This window comes from Engystomops pustulosus, chromosome 11 (assembly GCF_040894005.1).
Source record: "Engystomops pustulosus chromosome 11, aEngPut4.maternal, whole genome shotgun sequence".
NCBI classification, from domain to species: domain Eukaryota; kingdom Metazoa; phylum Chordata; class Amphibia; order Anura; family Leptodactylidae; genus Engystomops; species Engystomops pustulosus.
In genome coordinates this window covers 90,203,048-90,228,599 of record NC_092421.1, presented here as the reverse complement: position 1 = coordinate 90,228,599, position 25,552 = coordinate 90,203,048, and the positions used below count along the sequence as shown (strand labels likewise).

The following is a 25,552-nucleotide window of genomic DNA, read 5'->3' as shown; positions in this document are numbered from 1 at the left end:
CTGCAGAACCTCATCATACACACCTCAGCTGCTGCAGAACCTCGTCATACACACCTCAGCTGCTGCAGAACCTCATCATACACACCTCAGCTGCTGCAGAACCTCATCATAAACACCTCTGCTGCTGCAGAACCTCATCATACACACCTCAGCTGCTGCAGAACCTCATCATACCCTCCTCAGCTGCTGCAGAACCTCGTCATACACACCTCAGCTGCTGCAGAACCTCATCATACACACCTCAGCTGCTGCAGAACCTCATCATACACACCTCAGCTGCTGCAGAACCTCATCATACACACCTCAGCTTCTGTAGAACCTCGTCATACACACCTCAGCTTATGCAGAACCTCGTCATACACACCTCAGCTGCTGCAGAACCTCATCATACACACCTCAGCTGCTGCAGAACCTCATCATAAACACCTCTGCTGCTGCAGAACCTCATCATACACACCTCAGCTGCTGCAGAACCTCATCATACCCACCTCAGCTGCTGCAGAACCTCGTCATACACACCTCAGCTGCTGCAGAACCTCATCATACACACCTCAGCTGCTGCAGAACCTCATCATACACACCTCAGCTGCTGCAGAACCTCATCATACACACCTCAGCTTCTGTAGAACCTCGTCATACACACCTCAGCTTATGCAGAACCTCATCGTACACACCTCAGCTGCTGCAGAACCTCGTCATACACACCTCAGCTGCTGCAGAACCTCGTCATACACACCTCAGCTGCTGCAGAACCTCATCATACACACCTCAGCTGCTTCAGAACCTCGTACTACACACCTCAGCTGCTGCAGAACCTCGTACTACACACCTCAGCTGCTGCAGAACCTCGTACTACACACCTCAGCTGCTGCAGAACCTCGTACTACACACCTCAGCTGCTGCAGAACCTCGTACTACACACCTCAGCTGCTGCAGAACCTCGTACTACACACCTCAGCTGCTGCAGAACCTCATCATACACACCTCAGCTGCTGCAGAACCTCATCATACACACCTCAGCTGCTGCAGAACCTCATCATACACACCTCAGCTGCTGCAGAACCTCGTACTGCACACCTCAGCTGCTGCAGAACCTCATCATACACACCTCAGCTGCTGCAGAACCTCATCATACACACCTCAGCTGCTGCAGAACCTCGTACTGCACACCTCAGCTGCTGCAGAACCTCATCATACACACCTCAGCTGCTGCAGAACCTCATCATACACACCTCAGCTGCTGCAGAACCTCGTCATACACACCTCAGCCAAACTCTGAGCCTCCATGTAACTGGCTTCCTGCGCTGCTCGCCTCTTCTAATTGGTCATTTATACACAACAATTCTAGTTCTTCCAGGAAAGTCCAATGGAGCAATCCTTGAAGGGGTGGAGCTCATGTAAACCGCACCTACAAGTGGCAGGTTCATGGCCGTTTAAAACTAATCAGTATTGTCCCTGGAGAGATGTGGGATAAGACCTTTGTGTATGTTGTTAGTAGCAGCAGGACTGTGTAATATAGATTTCTTAATGTAACCTAGCTTCTATAATGATATATGTACAGCCGGTATAACCTGGGGATCTCCTGTATATAATGATATATGTACAGCCGGTATAACCTGGGGATCTCCTGTATATAATAATATATGTACAGCCGGTATAACCTGGGGATCTCCTGTATATAGTGATATATGTACAGCCGGTATAACCTGGGGATCTCCTGTATATAATGATATATGTACAGCCGGTATAACCTGGGGATCTCCTGTATATAATGATATATGTACAGCCGGTATAACCTGGGGATCTCCTGTATATAGTGATATATGTACAGCCGGTATAACCTGGGGATCTCCTGTATATAATGATATATGTACAGCCGGTATAACCTGGGGATCTCCTGTATATAATGATATATGTACAGCCGGTATAACCTGGGGATCTCCTGTATATAATGATATATGTACAGCCGGTATAACCTGGGGATCTCCTGTATATAATGATATATGTACAGCCGGTATAACCTGGGGATCTCCTGTATATAATGATATATATACAGCTGGTAAAACCTGGGGATCTCCTGTATATAATGATATATGTACAGCCGGTATAACCTGGAGATCTCCTGTATATAATGATATATGTACAGCCGGTATAACCTGGGGATCTCCTGTATATAATGATATATGTACAGCTGGTATAACCTGGGGATCTCCTGTATATAATGAAATATGTACAGCCGGTATAACCTGGGGATCTCCTGTATATAATGATATATGTACAGCTGGTATAACCTGGGGATCTCCTGTATATAATGATATATGTACAGCCGGTATAACCTGGGGATCTCCTGTATATAATGATATATGTACAGCCGGTATAACCTGGAGATCTCCTGTATATAATGATATATGTACAGCCGGTATAACCTGGGGATCTCCTGTATATAATGATATATGTACAGCTGGTATAACCTGGGGATCTCCTGTATATAATGATATATGTACAGCTGGTATAACCTGGGGATCTCCTGTATATAATGATATATGTACAGCCGGTATAACCTGGGGATCTCCTGTATATAATGATATATGTACAGCCGGTATAACCTGGAGATCTCCTGTATATAATGATATATGTACAGCCGGTATAACCTGGGGATCTCATGTATATAATGATATATGTACAGCCGGTATAACCTGGGGATCTCCTGTATATAATGATATATGTACAGCCGGTATAACCTGGGGATCTCCTGTATATAATGATATATGTACAGCCGGTATAACCTGGGGATCTCCTGTATATAATGATATATGTACAGCCGGTATAACCTGGGGATCTCCTGTATATAGTGATATATGTACAGCCTGTATAACCTGGGGATCTCCTGTATATAATGATATATGTACAGCCGGTATATCCTGGGGATCCCCTGTATATAATGATATATGTACAGCCGGTATAACCTGGGGATCTCCTGTATATAATGATATATGTACAGCCGGTATAACCTGGGGATCTCCTGTATATAATGATATATGTACAGCCGGTATAACCTGGGGATCTCCTGTATATAATGATATATGTACAGCTGGTATAACCTGGGGATCTCCTATATATAATGATATATGTACAGCCGGTATAACCTGGGTATCTCCTCTATATAATGATATATGTACAGCCGGTATAACCTGGGGATCTCCTATATATAATGATATATGTACAGCCGGTATAACCTGGGGATCTCCTGTATATAATGATATATGTACAGCCGGTATAACCTGGGGATCTCCTGTATATAATGATATATGTACAGCCGGTATAACCTGGAGTCTCCTGTATATAATGATATATGTACAGCCGGTATAACCTGGGGATCTCCTGTATATAATGATATATGTACAGCCGGTATAACCTGGGGATCTCCTGTATATAATGATATATGTACAGCCGGTATAACCTGGGGATCTCCTGTATATAATGATATATGTACAGTGGTATAACCTGGGGATCTCCTGTATATAGTGATATATGTACAGCTGGTATAACCTGGGGATCTCCTGTATATAGTGATATATGTACAGCCGGTATAACCTGGGGATCTCCTGTATATAATGATATATGTACAGCCGGTATAACCTGGGGATCTCCTGTATATAATGATATATGTACAGCCGGTATAACCTGGGGATCTCCTGTATATAATGATATATGTACAGCCGGTATAACCTGGGGATCTCCTGTATATAATGATATATGTACAGCCGGTATAACCTGGGGGTCTCCTGTATATAATGATATATGTACAGCTGGTATAACCTGGGGAGCTCCTGTATATAATGATATATGTACAGCCGGTATAACCAGGGGATCTCCTGTATATAATGATATATGTACAGCTGGTATAACCTGGGGATCTCCTGTATATAATGATATATGTACAGCCGGTATAACCTGGGGATCTCCTGTATATAATGATATATGTACAGCCGGTATAACCTGGGGATCTCCTGTATATAATGATATATGTACAGCCGGTATAACCTGGGGATCTCCTGTATATAATGATATATGTACAGCCGGTATAACCTGGGGATCTCCTGTATATAATGATATATGTACAGCCGGTATAACCTGGGGATCTCCTGTATATAATGATATATGCACAGCCGGTATAACCTGGGGATCTCCTGTATATAATGATATATGTACAGCCGGTATAACCTGGGGATCTCCTGTATATAATGATATATGTACAGCTGGTATAACCTGGGGATCTCCTGTATATAATGATATATGTACAGCCGGTATAACCTGGGGATCTCCTGTATATAATGATATATGCACAGCCGGTATAACCTGGGGATCTCCTGTATATAATGATATATGTACAGCCGGTATAACCTGGGGATCTCCTGTATATAATGATATATGTACAGCTGGTATAACCTGGGGATCTCCTGTATATAATGATATATGTACAGCCGGTATAACCTGGGGATCTCCTGTATATAATGATATATGTACAGCCGCTATAACCTGGGGATCTCCTGTATATAATGATATATGTACAGCCGGTATAACCTGGGGATCTCCTGTGTATAATGATATATGTACAGCTGGTATAACCTGGGGATCTCCTGTATATAGTGATATATGTACAGCCAGTATAACCTGGGGATCTCCTGTATATAATGATATATGTACAGCCGGTATAACCTGGGGATCTCCTGTATATAATGATACATGTACAGCCGCTATAACCTGGGGGTCTCCTGTATATAATGATATATGTACAGCCGGTATAACCTGGGGGTCTCCTGTATATAATGATATATGTACAGCTGGTATAACCTGGGGAGCTCCTGTATATAATGATATATGTACAGCCGGTATAACCTGGGGATCTCCTGTATATAATGATATATGTACAGCTGGTATAACCTGGGGATCTCCTGTATATAATGATATGTGTACAGCCGGTATAACCTGGGGATCTCGTGTATATAATGATATATGTACAGCCGGTATAACCTGGGGATCTCCTGTATATAATGATATATGTACAGCTGGTATAACCTGGGGATCTCCTGTATATAATGATATATGTACAGCCGGTATAACCTGGGGATCTCCTGTATATAATGATATATGTACAGCCGGTATAACCTGGGGATCTCCTGTATATAGTGATATATGTACAGCCGGTATAACCTGGGGATCTCCTGTATATAATGATATATGTACAGCCGGTATAACCTGGGGATCTCCTGTATATAATGATATATGTACAGCCGGTATAACCTGGGGATCTCCTGTATATAATGATATATGTACAGCCGGTATAACCTGGGGATCTCCTGTATATAATGATATATGTACAGCCGGTATAACCTGGGGATCTCCTGTATATAATGATATATGTACAGCTGGTATAACCTGGAGATCTCCTGTATATAATGATATATGTACAGCCGGTATAACCTGGGGATCTCCTGTATATAATGATATATGTACAGCCGCTATAACCTGGGGATCTCCTGTATATAATGATATATGTACAGCCGGTATAACCTGGAGATCTCCTGTATATAATGATATATGTACAGCCGGTATAACCTGGAGATCTCCTGTATATAGTGATATATGTACAGCCGGTATAACCTGGGGATCTCCTGTATATAATGATATATGTACAGCCGGTATAACCTGGGGATCTCCTGTATATAATGATATATGTACAGCCGGTATAACCTGGGGATCTCCTGTATGTAATGATATATGTACAGCTGGTATAACCTGGGGATCTCCTGTATATAATGATATATGTACAGCCGGTATAACCTGGGGATCTCCTGTATATAATGATATATGTACAGCCAGTATAACCTGGGGATCTCCTGTATATAATGATATATGTACAGCTGGTATAACCTGGGGATCTCCTGTATATAATGATATATGTACAGCCGGTATAACCTGGGGATCTCCTGTATATAATGATATATGTACAGCCGGTATAACCTGGGGATCTCCTGTATATAATGATATATGTACAGCCGGTATAACCTGGAGATCTCCTGTATATAGTGATATATGTACAGCCGGTATAACCTGGGGATCTCCTGTATATAATGATATATGTACAGCCAGTATAACCTGGGGATCTCCTGTATATAATGATATATGTACAGCCGGTATAACCTGGGGATCTCCTGTATATAATGATATATGTACAGCCAGTATAACCTGGGGATCTCCTGTATATAATGATATATGTACAGCCGGTATAACCTGGGGATCTCCTGTATATAATGATATATGTACAGCCAGTATAACCTGGGGATCTCCTGTATATAATGATATATGTACAGCCGGTATAACCTGGGGATCCCCTGTATATAATGATATATGTACAGCCGGTATAACCTGGGGATCTCCTGTATATAATGATATATGTACAGCTGGTATAACCTGGGGATCTCCTGTATATAATGATATATGTACAGCTGGTATAACCTGGGGATCTCCTGTATATAATGATATATGTACAGCCGGTATAACCTGGGGATCTCCTGTATATAATGATACATGTACAGCCGTATAACCTGGGGGTCTCCTGTATATAATGATATATGTACAGCCGGTATAACCTGGGGGTCTCCTGTATATAATGATATATGTACAGCTGGTATAACCTGGGGAGCTCCTGTATATAATGATATATGTACAGCCGGTATAACCTGGGGATCTCCTGTATATAATGATATATGTACAGCTGGTATAACCTGGGGATCTCCTGTATATAATGATATGTGTACAGCCAGTATAACCTGGGGATCTCCTGTATATAGTGATATATGTACAGCCGGTATAACCTGGGGATCTCCTGTATATAATGATATATGTACAGCCGGTATAACCTGGGGATCTCCTGTATATAATGATATATGTACAGCCGGTATAACCTGGGGATCTCCTGTATATAATGATATATGTACAGCTGGTATAACCTGGAGATCTCCTGTATATAATGATATATGTACAGCCGGTATAACCTGGGGATCTCCTGTATATAATGATATATGTACAGCCGGTATAACCCGGGGATATCCTGTATATAATGATATATGTACAGCCGGTATAACCTGGGGATCTCCTGTATATAATGATATATGTACAGCCGCTATAACCTGGGGATCTCCTGTATATAATGATATATGTACAGCCGGTATAACCTGGAGATCTCCTGTATATAATGATATATGTACAGCCGGTATAACCTGGGGATCTCCTGTATATAATGATATATGTACAGCCGCTATAACCTGGGGATCTCCTGTATATAATGATATATGTACAGCCGGTATAACCTGGGGATCTCCTGTATATAATGATATATGTACAGCCAGTATAACCTGGGGATCTCCTGTATATAATGATATATGTACAGCCGGTATAACCTGGGGATCTCCTGTATATAATGATATATGTACAGCCGCTATAACCTGGGGATCTCCTGTATATAATGATATATGTACAGCCGGTATAACCTGGGGATCTCCTGTGTATAATGATATATGTACAGCTGGTATAACCTGGGGATCTCCTGTATATAGTGATATATGTACAGCCAGTATAACCTGGGGATCTCCTGTATATAATGATATATGTACAGCCGGTATAACCTGGGGATCTCCTGTATATAATGATATATGTACAGCCGGTATAACCTGGGGATCTCCTGTATATAATGATACATGTACAGCCGCTATAACCTGGGGGTCTCCTGTATATAATGATATATGTACAGCCGGTATAACCTGGGGGTCTCCTGTATATAATGATATATGTACAACTGGTATAACCTGGGGAGCTCCTGTATATAATGATATATGTACAGCTGGTATAACCTGGGGATCTCCTGTATATAATGATATATGTACAGCTGGTATAACCTGGGGATCTCCTGTATATAATGATATGTGTACAGCCGGTATAACCTGGGGATCTCCTGTATATAGTGATATATGTACAGCCGGTATAACCTGGGGATCTCCTGTATATAATGATATATGTACGGCCGGTATAACCTGGGGATCTCCTGTATATAATGATATATGTACAGCCGGTATAACCTGGGGATCTCCTGTATATAATGATATATGTACAGCCGGTATAACCTGGGGATCTCCTGTATATAATGATATATGTACAGCCGGTATAACCTGGGGATCTCCTGTATATAATGATATATGTACAGCCAGTATAACCTGGGGATCTCCTGTATATAATGATATATGTACAGCCGGTATAACCTGGGGATCTCCTGTATATAATGATATATGTACAGCCGGTATAACCTGGGGATCTCCTGTATATAATGATATATGTACAGCCGGTATAACCTGGGGATCTCCTGTATATAATGATATATGTACAGCCGGTATAACCTGGGGATCTCCTGTATATAATGATATATGTACAGCCGGTATAACATGGAGATCTCCTGTATATAATGATATATGTACAGCCGGTATAACCTGGGGATCTCCTGTATATAATGATATATGTACAGCCGGTATAACCTGGGGATCTCCTGTATATAATGATATATGTACAGCCGGTATAACCTGGGGATCTCCTGTATATAATGATATATGTACAGCCGGTATAACCTGGGGATCTCCTGTATATAATGATATATGTACAGCCGGTATAACCTGGGGATCTCCTGTATATAATGATATATGTACAGCCGGTATAACCTGGGGATCTCCTGTATATAATGATATATGTACAGCCGGTATAACATGGAGATCTCCTGTATATAATGATATATGTACAGCTGGTATAACCTGGGGATCTCCTGTATATAATGATATATGTACAGCTGGTATAACCTGGGGATCTCCTGTATATAATGATATATGTACAGCCGGTATAACCTGGGGATCTCCTGTATATAATGATATATGTACAGCCGGTATAACCTGGGGATCTCCTGTATATAATGATATATGTACAGCCGGTATAACCTGGGGATCTCCTGTATATAATGATATATGTACAGCCGGTATAACCTGGGGATCTCCTGTATATAATGATATATGTACAGCTGGTATAACCTGGGGATCTCCTGTATATAATGATATATGTACAGCCGGTATAACATGGAGATCTCCTGTATATAATGATATATGTACAGCCGGTATAACATGGAGATCTCCTGTATATAATGATATATGTACAGCCGGTATAACCTGGGGATCTCCTGTATATAATGATATATGTACAGCCGGTATAACATGGAGATCTCCTGTATATAATGATATATGTACAGCCGGTATAACATGGAGATCTCCTGTATATAATGATATATGTACAGCCGGTATAACCTGGGGATCTCCTGTATATAATGATATATGTACAGCCGGTATAACCTGGGGATCTCCTGTATATAATGATATATGTACAGCCGGTATAACCTGGGGATCTCCTGTATATAATGATATATGTACAGCCGGTATAACCTGGGGATCTCCTGTATATAATGATATATGTACAGCCGGTATAACCTGGGGATCTCCTGTATATAATGATATATGTACAGCCGGTATAACCTGGGGATCTCCTGTATATAATGATATATGTACAGCCGGTATAACCTGGGGATCTCCTGTATATAATGATATATGTACAGCCGGTATAACCTGGGGATCTCCTGTATATAATGATATATGTACAGCCGGTATAACCTGGGGATCTCCTGTATATAATGATATATGTACAGCCGGTATAACCTGGGGATCTCCTGTATATAATGATATATGTACAGCCGGTATAACATGGAGATCTCCTGTATATAATGATATATGTACAGCCGGTATAACCTGGGGATCTCCTGTATATAATGATATATGTACAGCCGGTATAACGTGGGGATCTCCTGTATATAATGATATATGTACAGCCGGTATAACCTGGGGATCTCCTGTATATAATGATATATGTACAGCCGGTATAACCTGGGGATCTCCTGTATATAATGATATATGTACAGCCGGTATAACCTGGGGATCTCCTGTATATAATGATATATGTACAGCCGGTATAACCTGGGGATCTCCTGTATATAGTGATATATGTACAGCTGGTATAACCTGGGGATCTCCTGTATATAATGATATATGTACAGCCGGTATAACCTGGGGATCTCCTGTATATAATGATATATGTACAGCTGGTATAACCTGGGGATCTCCTGTATATAATGATATATGTACAGCCGGTATAACCTGGAGATCTCCTGTATATAATGATATATGTACAGCCGGTATAACCTGGGGATCTCCTGTATATAATGATATATGTACAGCCGGTATAACCTGGGGATCTCCTGTATATAATGATATATGTACGGCCGGTATAACCTGGGGATCTCCTGTATATAATGATATATGTACGGCCGGTATAACCTGGGGATCTCCTGTATATAATGATATATGTACAGCCGCTATAACCTGGGGGTCTCCTGTATATAATGATATATGTACAGCCGGTATAACCTGGGGATCTCCTGTATATAATGATATATGTACAGCTGGTATAACCTGGGGATCTCCTGTATATAATGATATATGTACAGCCGGTATAACCTGGGGATCTCCTGTATATAATGATATATGTACAGCCGGTATAACCTGGGGATCTCCTGTATATAATGATATATATACAGCCGGTATAACCTGGGGATCTCCTGTATATAATGATATATGTACAGCCGGTATAACCTGGGGATCTCCTGTATATAATGATATATGTACAGCCGGTATAACCTGGGGATCTCCTGTATATAATGATATATGTACAGCCGGTATAACCTGGGGATCTCCTGTATATAATGATATATGTACAGCCGGTATAACCTGGGGATCTCCTGTATATAATGATGTATGTACAGCCGGTATAACCTGGGGATCTCCTGTATATAATGATGTATGTACAGCCGGTATAACCTGGGGATCTCCTGTATATAATGATATATGTACAGCCGCTATAACGTGGGGATCTCCTGTATATAATGATATATGTACAGCCGGTATAACCTGGGGATCTCCTGTATATAATGATATATGTACAGCCGGTATAACCTGGGGATCTCCTGTATATAATGATATATGTACAGCCGCTATAACGTGGGGATCTCCTGTATATAATGATATATGTACAGCCGGTATAACCTGGGGATCTCCTGTATATAATGATACATGTACAGCCGGTATAACCTGGGGATCTCCTGTATATAATGATATATGTACAGCCGGTATAACCTGGGGATCTCCTGTATATAATGATATATGTACAGCCGGTATAACCTGGGGATCTCCTGTATATAATGATATATGTACAGCCGGTATAACCTGGGGATCTCCTGTATATAATGATATATGTACAGCCGGTATAACCTGGGGATCTCCTGTATATAATGATATATGTACAGCTGGTATAACCTGGGGATCTCCTGTATATAATGATATATGTACAGCCGGAATAACCTGGGGATCTCCTGTATATAATGATATATGTACAGCCGGTATAACCTGGGGATCTCCTGTATATAATGGTATATGTACAGCCGGTATAACCTGGGGATCTCCTGTATATAATGATATATGTACAGCTGGTATAACCTGGGGATCTCCTGTATATAATGATATATGTACAGCCGGTATAACCTGGGGATCTCCTGTATATAATGATATATGTACGGCCGGTATAACCTGGGGATCTCCTGTATATAATGATATATGTACAGCTGGTATAACCTGGGGATCTCCTGTATATAATGATATATGTACAGCCGGTATAACCTGGGGATCTCCTGTATATAATGATATATGTACAGCCGGTATAACCTGGGGATCTCCTGTATATAATGATATATGTACAGCCGGTATAACCTGGGGATCTCCTGTACATAATGATATATGTACAGCCGGTATAACCTGGGGATCTCCTGTATATAATGATATATGTACAGCCGGTATAACCTGGGGATCTCCTGTATATAATGATATATGTACAGCCGGTATAACTTGGGGATCTCCTGTATATAATGATATATGTACAGCCGGTATAACCTGGGGATCTCCTGTATATAATGATATATGTACAGCCGGTATAACCTGGGGATCTCCTGTATATAATGATATATGTACAGCCGGTATAACCTAGGGATCTCCTGCATATAATAATATATGTACAGCCGGTATAACCTGGGGATCTCCTGTATATAATGATATATGTACAGCCGGTATAACCTGGGGATCTCCTGTATATAATGATATATGTACAGCCGGTATAACCCGGGGATCTCCTGTATATAATGATATATGTACAGCCGGTATAACCTGGGGATCTCCTGTATATAATGATATATGTACAGCCGGTATAACCTGGGGATCTCCTGTATATAATGATATATGTACAGCTGGTATAACCTGGGGATCTCCTGTATATAATGATATATGTACAGCCAGTATAACCTGGGGATCTCCTGTATATAATGATATATGTACAGCCGGTATAACCTGGGGATCTCCTGTATATAATGATATATGTACAGCCGGTATAACCTGGGGATCTACTGTATATAATGATATATTTACAGCCGGTATAACCTGGGGATCTCCTGTATATAATGATATATGTACAGCCGGTATAACCTGGGGATCTCCTGTATATAATGATATATGTACAGCTGGTATAACCTGGGGATCTCCTGTATATAATGATATATGTACAGCCGGTATAACCTGGGGATCTCCTGTATATAATGATATATGTACAGCCGGTATAACCTGGGGATCTCCTGTATATAGTGATATATGTACAGCCGGTATAACCTGGGGATCTCCTGTATATAATGATATATGTACAGCCGGTATAACCTGGGGATCTCCTGTATATAATGATATATGTACAGCCGGTATAACCTGGGGATCTCCTGTATATAATGATATATGTACAGCCGGTATAACCTGGAGATCTCCTGTATATAATGATATATGTACAGCCGGTATAACCTGGGGATCTCCTGTATATAATGATATATGTACAGCTGGTATAACCTGGGGATCTCCTGTATATAATGATATATGTACAGCCGGTATAACCTGGGGATCTCCTGTATATAATGATATATGTACAGCCGGTATAACCTGGGGATCTCCTGTATATAATGATACATGTACAGCTGGTATAACCTGGGGGTCTCCTGTATATAATAATATATGTACAGCCGGTATAACCTGGGGATCTCCTGTATATAATGATATATGTACAGCTGGTATAACCTGGGGATCTCCTGTATATAATGATATATGTACAGCCGGTATAACCTGGGGATCTCCTGTATATAATGATATATGTACAGCTGGTATAACCTGGGGATCTCCTGTATATAATGATATATGTACAGCCGGTATAACCTGGGAATCTCCTGTATATAATGATATATGTACAGCCGGTATAACCTGGGGATCTCCTGTATATAATGATATATGTACAGCCGCTATAACCTGGGGATCTCCTGTATATAATGATATATGTACAGCCGGTATAACCTGGGGATCTCCTGTATATAATGATATATGTACAGCCGGTATAACCGTGGGATCTCCTGTATATAATGATATATGTACAGCCGGTATAACCTGGGGATCTCCTGTATATAATGATATATGTACAGCTGGTATAACCTGGGGATCTCCTGTATATAATGATATATGTACAGCTGGTATAATCTGGGGATCTCCTGTATATAATGATATATGTACAGCCGGTATAACCTGGAGTCTCCTGTATATAATGATATATGTACAGCCGGTATAACCTGGGGATCTCCTGTATATAATGATATATGTACAGCCGGTATAACCTGGGGATCTCCTGTATATAATGATATATGTACAGCTGGTATAACCTGGGGATCTCCTGTATATAATGATATATGTACAGCCGGTATAACCTGGGGATCTCCTGTATATAATGATATATGTACAGCTGGTATAACCTGGGGATCTCCTGTATATAATGATATATGTACAGCTGGTATAACCTGGGGATCCCCTGTATATAATAATATATGTACAGCCGGTATAACCTGAGGATCTCCTGTATATAGTGATATATGTACAGCCGGTATAACCTGGGGATCTCCTGTATATAATGATATATGTACAGCTGGTATAACCTGGGGATCTCCTGTATATAATGATATATGTACAGCCGGTATAACCTGGGGATCTCCTATATATAATGATATATGTACAGCTGGTATAACCTGGGGATCTCCTGTATATAATGATGTATGTACAGCTGGTATAACCTGGGGATCTCCTGTATATAATGATATATGTACAGCCGGTATAACCTGGGGATCTCCTGTATATAATGATATATGTACAGCCGGTATAACCTGGGGATCTCCTGTATATAATGATATATGTACAGCCGGTATAACCTGGGGATCTCCTGTATATAATGATATATGTACAGCCGGTATAACCTGGGGATCTCCTGTATATAATGATATATGTACAGCCGGTATAACCTGGGGATCTCCTGTATATAATGATATATGTACAGCCGGTATAACTTGGGGATCTCCTGTATATAATGATATATGTACAGCCGGTATAACCTGGGGATCTCCTGTATATAATGATATATGTACAGCCGGTATAACCTGGGGATCTCCTGTATATAATGATATATGTACAGCCGGTATAACCTAGGGATCTCCTGCATATAATAATATATGTACAGCCGGTATAACCTGGGGATCTCCTGTATATAATGATATATGTACAGCCGGTATAACCTGGGGATCTACTGTATATAATGATATATGTACAGCCGGTATAACCTGGGGATCTCCTGTATATAATGATATATGTACAGCCGGTATAACCTGGGGATCTACTGTATATAATGATATATGTACAGCCGGTATAACCTGGGGATCTCCTGTATATAATGAAATATGTACAGCTGGTATAACCTGGGGATCTCCTGTATATAATGATATATGTACAGCCGGTATAACCTGGGGATGTCCTGTATATAATGATATATGTACAGCCGGTATAACCTGGGGATCTCCTGTGTATAATGATATATGTACAGCCGGTATAACCTGGGGATCTCCTGTATATAGTGATATATGTACAGCCGGTATAACCTGGGGATCTCCTGTATATAGTGATATATGTACAGCCGCTATAACCTGGGGATCTCCTGTATATAATGATATATGTACAGCCGGTATAACCTGGGGATCTCCTGTATATAATGATATATGTACAGCCAGTATAACCTGGGGATCTCCTGTATATAATGATATATGTACAGCCGGTATAACCTGGGGATCTCCTGTATATAATGATATATGTACAGCCGGTATAACCTGGGGATCCCCTGTATATAATGATATATGTACAGCCGGTATAACCTGGGGATCTCCTGTATATAATGATATATGTACAGCCGGTATAACCTGGGGATCCCCTGTATATAATGATATATGTACAGCCGGTATAACCTGGGGATCTCCTGTATATAATGATATATGTACAGCCGGTATAACCTGGGGATCTCCTGTATATAATGATATATGTACAGCCGGTATAACCTGGGGATATCCTGTATATAATGATATATGTACAGCCGCTATAACCTGGGGATATCCTGTATATAATGATATATGTACAGCCGCTATAACCTGGGGATCTCCTGTATATAATGATATATGTACAGCCGGTATAACCTGGGGATCTCCTGTATATAATGATATATGTACAGCTGGTATAACCTGGGGATCTCCTGTATATAATGATATATGTACAGCCGGTTTAACCTGGGGATCTCCTGTATATAATGATATATGTACAGCCGGTATAACCTGGGGATCTACTGTATATAATGATATATGTACAGCCGGTATAACCTGGGGATCTCCTGTATATAATGATATATGTACAGCCGGTATAACCTGGGGATCTCCTGTATATAATGATATATGTACAGCTGGTATAACCTGGGGATCTCCTGTATATAATGATATATGTACAGCCGGTATAACCTGGGGATCTCCTGTATATAATGATATATGTACAGCCGGTATAACCTGGGGATCTCCTGTATATAGTGATATATGTACAGCCGGTATAACCTGGGGATCTCCTGTATATAATGATATATGTACAGCCGGTATAACCTGGGGATCTCCTGTATATAATGATATATGTACAGCCGGTATAACCTGGGGATCTCCTGTATATAATGATATATGTACAGCCGGTATAACCTGGAGATCTCCTGTATATAATGATATATGTACAGCCGGTATAACCTGGGGATCTCCTGTATATAATGATATATGTACAGCTGGTATAACCTGGGGATCTCCTGTATATAATGATATATGTACAGCCGGTATAACCTGGGGATCTCCTGTATATAATGATATATGTACAGCCGGTATAACCTGGGGATCTCCTGTATATAATGATACATGTACAGCTGGTATAACCTGGGGGTCTCCTGTATATAATAATATATGTACAGCCGGTATAACCTGGGGATCTCCTGTATATAATGATATATGTACAGCTGGTATAACCTGGGGATCTCCTGTATATAATGATATATGTACAGCCGGTATAACCTGGGGATCTCCTGTATATAATGATATATGTACAGCTGGTATAACCTGGGGATCTCCTGTATATAATGATATATGTACAGCCGGTATAACCTGGGAATCTCCTGTATATAATGATATATGTACAGCCGGTATAACCTGGGGATCTCCTGTATATAATGATATATGTACAGCCGCTATAACCTGGGGATCTCCTGTATATAATGATATATGTACAGCCGGTATAACCTGGGGATCTCCTGTATATAATGATATATGTACAGCCGGTATAACCTGGGGATCTCCTGTATATAATGATATATGTACAGCCGGTATAACCTGGGGATCTCCTGTATATAATGATATATGTACAGCCGGTATAACCTGGGGATCTCCTGTATATAATGATATATGTACAGCTGGTATAACCTGGGGATCTCCTGTATATAATGATATATGTACAGCTGGTATAATCTGGGGATCTCCTGTATATAATGATATATGTACAGCCGGTATAACCTGGAGTCTCCTGTATATAATGATATATGTACAGCCGGTATAACCTGGGGATCTCCTGTATATAATGATATATGTACAGCCGGTATAACCTGGGGATCTCCTGTATATAATGATATATGTACAGCTGGTATAACCTGGGGATCTCCTGTATATAATGATATATGTACAGCCGGTATAACCTGGGGATCTCCTGTATATAATGATATATGTACAGCTGGTATAACCTGGGGATCTCCTGTATATAATGATATATGTACAGCTGGTATAACCTGGGGATCCCCTGTATATAATAATATATGTACAGCCGGTATAACCTGAGGATCTCCTGTATATAGTGATATATGTACAGCCGGTATAACCTGGGGATCTCCTGTATATAATGATATATGTACAGCTGGTATAACCTGGGGATCTCCTGTATATAATGATATATGTACAGCCGGTATAACCTGGGGATCTCCTATATATAATGATATATGTACAGCTGGTATAACCTGGGGATCTCCTGTATATAATGATGTATGTACAGCTGGTATACCTGGGGATCTCCTGTATATAATGATATATGTTCAGCTGGTATAACCTGGGGATCTCCTGTATATAATGATATATGTACAGCTGCTATAACCTGGGGATCTCCTGTATATAATGATATATGTACAGCCGGTATAACCTGGGGATCTCCTGTATATAATGATATATGTACAGCCGGTATAACCTGGGGATCTCCTGTATATAATGATATATGTACAGCTGGTATAACCTGGGGATCTCCTGTATATAATGATATATGTACAGCTGGTATAACCTGGGGATCTCCTGTATATAATGATATATGTACAGCCGGTATAACCTGGGGATCTCCTGTATATAATGATATATGTACAGCCGGTATAACCTGGGGATCTCCTGTATATAATGATATATGTACAGCCGGTATAACCTGGGGATCTCCTGTATATAATGATATATGTACAGCCGGTATAACCTGGGGATCTCCTGTATATAGTGATATATGTACAGCCGGTATAACCTGGGGATCTCCTGTATATAATGATATATGTACAGCTGGTATAACCTGGGGATCTCCTGTATATAATGATATATGTACAGCCGGTATAACCTGGGGATCTCCTGTATATAATGATATATGTACAGCCGGTATAACCTGGGGATCTCCTGTATATAATGATATATGTACAGCCGGTATAACCTGGGGATCTCCTGTATATAATGACATATGTACAGCCGGTATAACCTGGGGATCTCCTGTATATAATGATATATGTACAGCCGGTATAACCTGGGGATCCCCTGTATATAATGAAATATGTACAGACGGTATAACCTGGGGATCCCCTGTATATAATGAAATATGTACAGCCGGTATAACCTGGGGATCTCCTGTATATAATGATATATGTACAGCCGGTATAACCTGGGGATCTCCTGTATATAATGACATATGTACAGCCGGTATAACCTGGGGATCTCCTGTATATAATGATATATGTACAGCTGGTATAACCTGGGGATCTCCTGTATATAATGATATATGTACAGCTGGTATAACCTGGGGATCTCCTGTATATAATGAAATATGTACAGCCGGTATAACCTGGGGATCTCCTGTATATAATGAAATATGTACAGCCGGTATAACCTGGGGATCCCCTGTATATAATGATATATGTACAGCCGGTATAACCTGGGGATCCCCTGTATATAATGAAATATGTACAGCCGGTATAACCTGGGGATCCCCTGTATATAATGACATATGTACAGCCGGTATAACCTGGGGATCTCCTGTATATAGTGATATATGTACAGCCGGTATAACCTGGGGATCTCCTGTGTATAATGATATATGTACAGCTGGTATAACCTGGGGATCTCCAGTATATAATGATATATGTACAGCCGGTATAACCTGGGGATCTCCTGTGTATAATGATATATGTACAGCTGGTATAACCTGGGGATCTCCTGTATATAATGATATATGTACAGCCGGTATAACCTGGGGATCTCCTGTGTATAATGATATATGTACAGCTGGTATAACCTGGGGATCTCATGTATATAATGACATATGTACAGCCGGTATAACCTGGGGATCTCCTGTATATAATGATATATGTACAGCTGGTATAACCTGGGGATCTCCTGTATATAATGATATATGTACAGCCGGTATAACCTGGGGATCTCCTGTATATAATGATATATGTACAGCCGGTATAACCTGGGGATCTCCTGTATATAATGATATATGTACAGCCGGTATAACCTGGGGATCTCCTGTATATAATGATATATGTACAGCCGGTATAACCTGGGGATCTCCTGTATATAATGATATATGTACAGCTGGTATAACCTGGGGATCTCCTGTATATAATGATATATGTACAGCCGGTATAACCTGGGGATCTCCTGTATATAATGATATATGTACAGCTGGTATAACCTGGAGATCTCCTGTATATAATGATATATGTACAGCCGGTATAACCTGGGGATCTCCTGTATATAATGATATATGTACAGCCGCTATAACCTGGGGATCTCCTGTATATAATGATATATGTACAGCCGGTATAACCTGGGGATCTCCTGTGTATAATGATATATGTACAGCTGGTATAACCTGGGGATCTCCTGTATATAGTGATATATGTACAGCCGGTATAACCTGGGGATCTCCTGTATATAATGATACATGTACAGCCGCTATAACCTGGGGGTCTCCTGTATATAATGATATATGTACAGCCGGTATAACCTGGGGGTCTCCTGTATATAATGATATATGTACAGCTGGTATAACCTGGGGAGCTCCTGTATATAATGATATATGTACAGCCGGTATAACCTGGGGATCTCCTGTATATAATGATATATGTACAGCTGGTATAACCTGGGGATCTCCTGTATATAATGATATGTGTACAGCCGGTATAACCTGGGGATCTCCTGTATATAGTGATATATGTACAGCCGGTATAACCTGGGGATCTCCTGTATATAATGATATATGTACAGCCGGTATAACCTGGGGATCTCCTGTATATAATGATATATGTACAGCCGGTATAACCTGGGGATCTCCTGTATATAATGATATATGTACAGCCGGTATAACCTGGGGATCTCCTGTATATAATGATATATGTACAGCCGGTATAACCTGGGGATCTCCTGTATATAATGATATATGTACAGCCGGTATAACCTGGGGATCTCCTGTATATAATGATATATGTACAGCCGGTATAACCTGGGGCTCTCCTGTATATAATGATATATGTACAGCCGGTATAACCTGGGGATCTCCTGTATATAATGATATATGTACAGCCGGTATAACCTGGGGATCTCCTGTATATAATGATATATGTACAGCCGGTATAACCTGGGGATCTCCTGTATATAATGATATATGTACAGCCGGTATAACATGGAGATCTCCTGTATATAATGATATATGTACAGCCGGTATAACCTGGGGATCTCCTGTATATAATGATATATGTACAGCCGGTATAACCTGGGGATCTCCTGTATATAATGATATATGTACAGCCGGTATAACCTGGGGATCTCCTGTATATAATGATATATGTACAGCCGGTATAACCTGGGGATCTCCTGTATATAATGATATATGTACAGCCGGTATAACCTGGGGATCTCCTGTATATAATGATATATGTACAGCCGGTATAACATGGAGATCTCCTGTATATAATGATATATGTACAGCCGGTATAACCTGGAGATCTCCTGTATATAATGATATATGTACAGCCGGTATAACCTGGGGATCTCCTGTATATAATGATATATGTACAGCCGGTATAACCTGGGGATCTCCTGTATATAATGATATATGTACAGCCGGTATAACCTGGGGATCTCCTGTATATAATGATATATGTACAGCCGGTATAACCTGGGGATCTCCTGTATATAATGATATATGTACAGCCGGTATAACCTGGGGATCTCCTGTATATAATGATGTATGTACAGCCGGTATAACCTGGGGATCTCCTGTATATAATGATGTATGTACAGCCGGTATAACCTGGGGATCTCCTGTATATAATGATATATGTACAGCCGCTATAACGTGGGGATCTCCTGTATATAATGATATATGTACAGCCGGTATAACCTGGGGATCTCCTGTATATAATGATATATGTACAGCTGGTATAACCTGGGGATCTCCTGTATATAATGATATATGTACAGCCGGTATAACTTGGGGATCTCCTGTATATAATGATATATGTACAGCCGGTATAACCTGGGGATCTCCTGTATATAATGATATATGTACAGCCGGTATAACCTGGGGATCTCCTGTATATAATGATATATGTACAGCCGGTATAACCTGGGGATCTCCTGTATATAATGATATATGTACAGCCGGTATAACCTAGGGATCTCCTGCATATAATAATATATGTACAGCCGGTATAACCTGGGGATCTCCTGTATATAATGATATATGTACAGCCAGTATAACCTGGGGATCTCCTGTATATAATGATATATGTACAGCCGGTATAACCTGGGGATCTCCTGTATATAATGATATATGTACAGCCGGTATAACCTGGGGATCTACTGTATATAATGATATATGTACAGCCGGTATAACCTGGGGATCTCCTGTATATAATGATATATGTACAGCCGGTATAACCTGGGGATCTCCTGTATATAATGATATATGTACAGCTGGTATAACCTGGGGATCTCCTGTATATAATGATATATGTACAGCCGGTATAACCTGGGGATCTCCTGTATATAATGATATATGTACAGCCGGTATAACCTGGGGATCTCCTGTATATAGTGATATATGTACAGCCGGTATAACCTGGGGATCTCCTGTATATAATGATATATGTACAGCCGGTATAACCTGGGGATCTCCTGTATATAATGATATATGTACAGCCGGTATAACCTGGGGATCTCCTGTATATAATGATATATGTACAGCCGGTATAACCTGGAGATCTCCTGTATATAATGATATATGTACAGCCGGTATAACCTGGGGATCTCCTGTATATAATGATATATGTACAGCTGGTATAACCTGGGGATCTCCTGTATATAATGATATATGTACAGCCGGTATAACCTGGGGATCTCCTGTATATAATGATATATGTACAGCCGGTATAACCTGGGGATCTCCTGTATATAATGATACATGTACAGCTGGTATAACCTGGGGGTCTCCTGTATATAATAATATATGTACAGCCGGTATAACCTGGGGATCTCCTGTATATAATGATATATGTACAGCTGGTATAACCTGGGGATCTCCTGTATATAATGATATATGTACAGCCGGTATAACCTGGGGATCTCCTGTATATAATGATATATGTACAGCTGGTATAACCTGGGGATCTCCTGTATATAATGATATATGTACAGCCGGTATAACCTGGGAATCTCCTGTATATAATGATATATGTACAGCCGGTATAACCTGGGGATCTCCTGTATATAATGATATATGTACAGCCGCTATAACCTGGGGATCTCCTGTATATAATTATATATGTACAGCCGGTATAACCTGGGGATCTCCTGTATATAATGATATATGTACAGCCGGTATAACCGTGGGATCTCCTGTATATAATGATATATGTACAGCCGGTATAACCTGGGGATCTCCTGTATATAATGATATATGTACAGCTGGTATAACCTGGGGATCTCCTGTATATAATGATATATGTACAGCTGGTATAATCTGGGGATCTCCTGTATATAATGATATATGTACAGCCGGTATAACCTGGAGTCTCCTGTATATAATGATATATGTACAGCCGGTATAACCTGGGGATCTCCTGTATATAATGATATATGTACAGCCGGTATAACCTGGGGATCTCCTGTATATAATGATATATGTACAGCTGGTATAACCTGGGGATCTCCTGTATATAATGATATATGTACAGCCGGTATAACCTGGGGATCTCCTGTATATAATGATATATGTACAGCTGGTATAACCTGGGGATCTCCTGTATATTATGATATATGTACAGCTGGTATAACCTGGGGATCCCCTGTATATAATAATATATGTACAGCCGGTATAACCTTAGGATCTCCTGTATATAGTGATATATGTACAGCCGGTATAACCTGGGGATCTCCTGTATATAATGATATATGTACAGCTGGTATAACCTGGGGATCTCCTGTATATAATGATATATGTACAGCCGGTATAACCTGGGGATCTCCTATATATAATGATATATGTACAGCTGGTATAACCTGGGGATCTCCTGTATATAATGATGTATGTACAGCTGGTATAACCTGGGGATCTCCTGTATATAATGATATATGTACAGCCGGTATAACCTGGGGATCTCCTGTATATAATGATATATGTACAGCTGGTATAACCTGGGGATCTCCTGTATATAATGATATATGTACAGCTGGTATAACCTGGGGATCTCCTGTATATAATGATATATGTACAGCCGGTATAACCTGGGGATCTCCTGTATATAATGATATATGTACAGCCGGTATAACCTGGGGATCTCCTGTATATAATGATATATGTACAGCCGGTATAACCTGGGGATCTCCTGTATATAATGATATATGTACAGCCGGTATAACCTGGGGATCTCCTGTATATAGTGATATATGTACAGCCGGTATAACCTGGGGATCTCCTGTATATAATGATATATGTACAGCTGGTATAACCTGGGGATCTCCTGTATATAATGATATATGTACAGCCGGTATAACCTGGGGATCTCCTGTATATAATGATATATGTACAGCCGGTATAACCTGGGGATCTCCTGTATATAATGATATATGTACAGCCGGTATAACCTGGGGATCTCCTGTATATAATGACATATGTACAGCCGGTATAACCTGGGGATCTCCTGTATATAATGATATATGTACAGCCGGTATAACCTGGGGATCCCCTGTATATAATGAAATATGTACAGACGGTATAACCTGGGGATCCCCTGTATATAATGAAATATGTACAGCCGGTATAACCTGGGGATCTCCTGTATATAATGATATATGTACAGCCGGTATAACCTGGGGATCTCCTGTATATAATGACATATGTACAGCCGGTATAACCTGGGGATCTCCTGTATATAATGATATATGTACAGCCGGTATAACCTGGGGATCTCCTGTATATAATGATATATGTACAGCCGGTATAACCTGGGGATCTCCTGTGTATAATGATATATGTACAGCTGGTATAACCTGGGGATCTCCTGTATATAATGACATATGTACAGCCGGTATAACCTGGGGATCTCCTGTATATAATGATATATGTACAGCTGGTATAACCTGGGGATCTCCTGTATATAATGATATATGTACAGCCGGTATAACCTGGGGATCTCCTGTATATAATGATATATGTACAGCCGGTATAACCTGGGGATCTCCTGTATATAATGATATATGTACAGCCGGTATAACCTGGGGATCTCCTGTATATAATGATATATGTACAGCTGGTATAACCTGGGGATCTCCTGTATATAATGATATATGTACAGCCGGTATAACCTGGGGATCTCCTGTATATAATGATATATGTACAGCTGGTATAACCTGGGGATCTCCTGTATATAATGATATATGTACAGCCGGTATAACCTGGGGATCTCCTGTATATAATAATATATGTACAGCCGGTATAACCTGGGGATCTCCTGTATATAATGATATATGTACAGCCGGTATAACCTGGGGATCTCCTGTGTATAATGATATATGTACAGCTGGTATAACCTGGGGATCTCCTGTATATAATGATATATGTACAGTCCGTATAACCTGGGGATCTCCTGTATATAATGATATATGTACAGCCGGTATAACCTGGGGATCTCCTGTATATAATGATATATGTACAGCCGGTATAACCTGGGGATCCCCTGTATATAATGATATATGTACAGCCGGTATAACCTGGGGATCTCCTGTATATAATGATATATGTACAGCCGGTATAACCTGGGGATCTCCTGTATATAATGATATATGTACAGCCGGTATAACCTGGAGATCTCCTGTATATAATGATATATGTACAGCCGGTATAACCTGGGGATCTCCTGTATATAATGATATATGTACAGCTGGTATAACCTGGGGATCTCCTGTATATAGTGATATATGTACAGCCGGTATAACCTGGGGATCTCCTGTATATAATGATATATGTACGGCCGGTATAACCTG

General features: G+C 40.3%; 1 protein-coding gene across 4 annotated transcripts in view; it reads right to left on the bottom strand.

Moving 5' to 3' along the window:
* Positions 1–25,552, bottom strand: part of PIANP (PILR alpha associated neural protein) — a 161,319-nt gene that overhangs the window by 66,535 nt on the left and 69,232 nt on the right. The window lies entirely within an intron of this gene.